This window comes from Leptonychotes weddellii, chromosome 10 (genome assembly GCF_054177405.1).
Source record: "Leptonychotes weddellii isolate Sample4059 chromosome 10, ASM5417740v2, whole genome shotgun sequence".
Classification (NCBI taxonomy): Eukaryota; Metazoa; Chordata; class Mammalia; order Carnivora; family Phocidae; genus Leptonychotes; species Leptonychotes weddellii.
The window spans coordinates 82580456-82584899 of NC_138378.1; the positions used below are offsets into that span (position 1 = coordinate 82580456).

The following is a 4444-nucleotide window of genomic DNA, read 5'->3' on the forward strand; positions in this document are numbered from 1 at the left end:
TCTGCCAGTACCCAGTGAATGACAAAGGGAGGAAAAGATGGAAGGCTGTTTCTCAGTGGGAGAAGGGTTTATAACCCTTGCCCATTTTGGCCACAGACCAGCTGATTCTGGTTTGTCTAATTTGTAGAGGGTTTCAGAAGGAAAACTGGAAGCAATATTCCATCCTTGAGTACAGAGACAAGATTTTAGTGTCATGGGAGAGACATTAGAGATCAAAGCAGATAAAAGAGTTGATTCATTCAACATTCCACACAACTTGGGGGCACCTAATATGTGCTGGGTACAGAGAAGGCTATTCTCCCTTGGCATTCCAGAAAGGAGAGATAAAGAGCAGCTATTTTCCTACTTGTGTAAAATATTTCATACATCAGATGTTGATGCTATGAGGATGAGGAATGTTGGTCAAGCAGGAAGTGCAATTTTCAAAAGGATGGCCTGGGGAAGAGGCATCAGGGTGGCCAAAGTGGGCTGGGGACGTGGGAGGTGCCACAGGCCACATGAAGCCAGTGGTAGACGAGATGTTCCCCAAGGGCGCCAGGCCCTATGTGGACCTGGACAAGGCAGCGGGCAGCACCAGGCTCCTGATGGACTTGGCAGCCAACGAGAAGGCAGTTCAGTTCATGCAAACTTTTAAAAATGATTTTGAAGATCTGTTTGATGATGATGATATCCAGTGAGACACCGCACAGTGGTGCATGTGGTTATGCCTATTATGTAGTGGTATGGTGGAGCTCCTAAAAGGACAATTTGAGATGGTTCTAAAGTACTCATGGACATTACTTGCAATTAGGAGATGGTTAACCAAAAAAGAGAAGGATGGTTTTAACTATCTGCATGAGGACTGCTAACCTCTGAATGTGACCAACTTTTGTCCTTCAATTAAAAAAAAAGTGAAATAAATAAAACAAATAAATAAGGATGGTCTGGGAAGGTCTCTCTGAGACACTTAAACAAAAGGACCTAAAGGCAGTGAGAGAAAAGAACAAGCAAATAGGGAGAAAGCATTCCTGGCAAAGGACAGAGCAAGTGCAAAGGCCCTACAGTGACAATGTGTCCCATTGTCAAGGGACTGCAGGGAAAATCTATGTGGCCAGAGCCAAGTAAGCAAGGGATAGAACTATGGGAGATGACCTTGAAAGCTAATTGGGGAGGAGATTATGTGAAGCTTTTTAGACCACTGCAGATCTCTGGCAGAAGAGTGCCAGGATCTGACTTTCTTAACTGCTTTGTTGAGAATCTACCAGAAAAGGCAAAGGAAAACCAAGTAAACTCATGAACACTGTTCCCGTAATCCAGGTAAGAGACAGGGGAGCCTCAGGGACAGAGAGACTAAGCTGGCATGCACTCTAGCAATTAAAAGTTATGGGCGATGGGGCAATAGTAAAAAAGAAGATAAGCAATTTACACGAATTACCTCAATTATACTATTATTTTAACTTACAGTCTACAGGGGAGAGTTTTGCATCTCGGTTTCTTAATAGAAGTTCTGGGGAAAATACTACTATTTACCTTATAGAGTTGTGATGAAGACAAAATGCAATAATCCTGACACAGAGTACATGCTCAGTAAGGGATGATAATGGCTATTAATTATAAGATTTTTTTAAAAAGATTATTTATTTGAGAGAGAAAGACAGAGCAGAGTGAGAGGGAGACAAGTAGATGCCCCTCTGAGCATGGAGCCCAATGCGGGGCTCGATCCCAGGACCCTGAGTCAGATGCTTAAGAGACTGAGCCACTCAGGTGTCCCCTATAGGGTTTGATTAAGACTGACAAAATTTGGTACACATACTCTAACTTCCTGTGTATGTAGATTGATGAAGCTAGTACTCTCCATCATCCACTTAGTTTTAAGTCAAGAGAAAGAACTAACACAAATCTAAGAAGCATACTTTCTATATTTAATAAAAGACTCCTTTTGACAAATCTTTCTGTGGCCTTTGCCTAGAGCAGCTAGTACGTCCATTTATCTGTCCTGGTGTTTTTCTCCTATTCTTATTTCCTGCTCAGAGCTGTTTCTTTCTAATCTTGGAATTCTATTTCCTCTCACTCTTCTGTGGTAAATTTTATGGTCCTCCCACACTACTCAGAATTTCCTTCTGCAATAAAGCCTCTAGGCGGTATCACCTCATCCTGTCCAGGGCATTGTCCCAGCATCACACCCCTTAGCATCTCCATGGCTGGACACTATCAGGATTTCCTCTCTTTTTCACATTTGCTGATTTATTTCTTTTGGAATGGGCTCCATGTTCTTGTAGATAGGCTGTTTCTTTTTCTATACCACAACGGTCCCCTTGAACTTGGAAAGGAGAAGATATCTTGGACATCTCCTTCAGACACTCCACAGGCTTATTGGACAGCGAGGCAGCTCATACACAAAGCTGCCAAGAATGACATTCTAGACCCCTCCCTCCACCCTGAAATAGAACGTGGTTCTGCTGGGCACTTAAGGTAGAGTAAGTAGTTAACTTAGAAAAAAATTCACCATCGAGCACTTTATTAACAATAACAGCAACAACAAGAAAGGATTTATATCCAGTCACTCGTGCCACAGGATATAAGCAAGTTAGAACCATTGTTTATATAAGGTTCTCATTATCTAAGGACAAAATGTTTTGTTTTTGATTTTGATTTTTCCCCAGAAGGGCTAGATGATGTTGTACCTGAAAAAGAAAATCATTTCCTACCAGACTCTTCCCTGATCTTAGTTAGGGATGACCTCTAACCTTACCTATTAAAGTTTAAACACAGAGAATGGCAGCCAGTAGTAGACCCAGGCTGACCCCTAAGCCAGCCACAGAATTCTCCCCAACCACTGGGGCACCTTGTTAAGTACTTATTCATTGGAATAAGAGAGGTGAGAAGGAAGAACGTGGGTGACTCTCCATCAGACATTCCTCTGGTCAATAGCATGAGCCCTATAAATGGGTAAAAGGCAGGAACCACAAGGAGTTTTAAATTCAGGATTTTCCAGGGGGAGAACAAGGATTCCAACCTCAAACCAGATATCAGCCAAGAACAGTGTGTTCCCTTCATGGTTCCTCAGCAACACACACTCTGAGCTTTCCCCACAGTCCTTGAGCACTGCCTGCTGCTACTGCAGATCCCACAATGCGTTCTTCTCTCTCCTCCACTTTTTTTTTAAAGATTTTATTTATTTGAGAGAGAGTGAGAGAGAGAGCGCACGAGAGCGGGGTGAGGGGCAGAGGGAGAAGCAGACTCCCCGTGGAGCAGGGAGTCTGATGAGGGGCTCGATCCCAAGGATCCAGTATCATGACCTGAGCTGAAGGCAGACGCGTAACCGACTGCGCCACCCAGGCGCGCTCTCGTCCACTTCCACTGTTGGCTTTTATCAAGGCACATCCACATGGCTGCCCCAGCACTCCAGTCCCTGGCCTGCTGGGTACACTGAGGCTCCTCCACTGCCACTCTCAGCAGTGACACCTGCTCAACAGTTCAAAGCAGCCTCTCCACAGAGGTATAATGCCCTAAACTTCTGTTCAGGCCTTCAAACTCAAATATGCACACATTTCCCCAAAAGCAACCTCTGTTTTGTCGGATAGGCAAATCTGCTGTTCTTCTAATACTGTCTATGCCCCCCCTCCATTCTTTGCTTGTATTTTCCCATTCGCTGGGAGTGCCTTCCCTTTGCCACTTACTTAAACTCTGTCCAACATTCAACATGCAACTTAAGTCCTACCTCCCCCATGAAGCGTCTGGAATCACTTCAGTCTTCAGGGTTATTACAATTATAATGGCTACCTTGCAGTTTAGCTACTGTCTTCACCCTGTTAATATGTCTGAATCTTAACTATAAGGTTGTAAGATACTTGAGAAAAAGATCCATGTGTTTTACAATTGCTTAGCCCAATTCCACACGCAGAGGAGATGCTTAATTTTATGGTCATGCAATTGGATCAATACCTTATCTAACATGAAATAGAACAGGATTTTGACTTCAGTCTTAGGGAATACAAAGATTTTTTATTTTGTACTTCTTCTGGTAATCCCTCTGAAAGTCCAAATTCTCCACCCAAAAAGAATTAGGCTGTCTTGTTTTGTTTGCTAAAATTGTAGAATAATTCTAACTCTGCTCTGTGCAAGGAAAGACTACTTGACTTTCAAAATGGAACAGTTATTCAGAGATTATATAATCCAAACCCCAAGGAGGAATTCAAAGCCCAGAGAAATGAAGTCTTTGCCCCAAGTCACAGAGGAAATATGTGGTAGAGCAAGGACCAGATCCTAAGTCTTGAATTTCCAGCCAGAACTCCTGAGTGAATCTCCACATATTGTCCCTTTGCATTTTCTGTTTCTGGTATCTGTGTAGTAGTGATAGAAAGTAGTTTGACAAGTACTTTGTGAGTATTTTCTATGCCCCAGGTTCTGCACTAGGGCTTGTGAGACCAAGGAGAAATGGAAATAAAAATGACATGAACTCATA

At 43.0% G+C, this 4444-nt stretch overlaps 1 pseudogene; it reads left to right on the forward strand.

Annotated features, from left to right (window-relative positions):
* The first annotated feature begins 497 nt into the window (after positions 1-497).
* LOC102746620 (COP9 signalosome complex subunit 9 pseudogene) lies at positions 498-800 on the forward strand (annotated as a pseudogene).
* Positions 801-4444: the final 3644 nt, after the last annotated feature.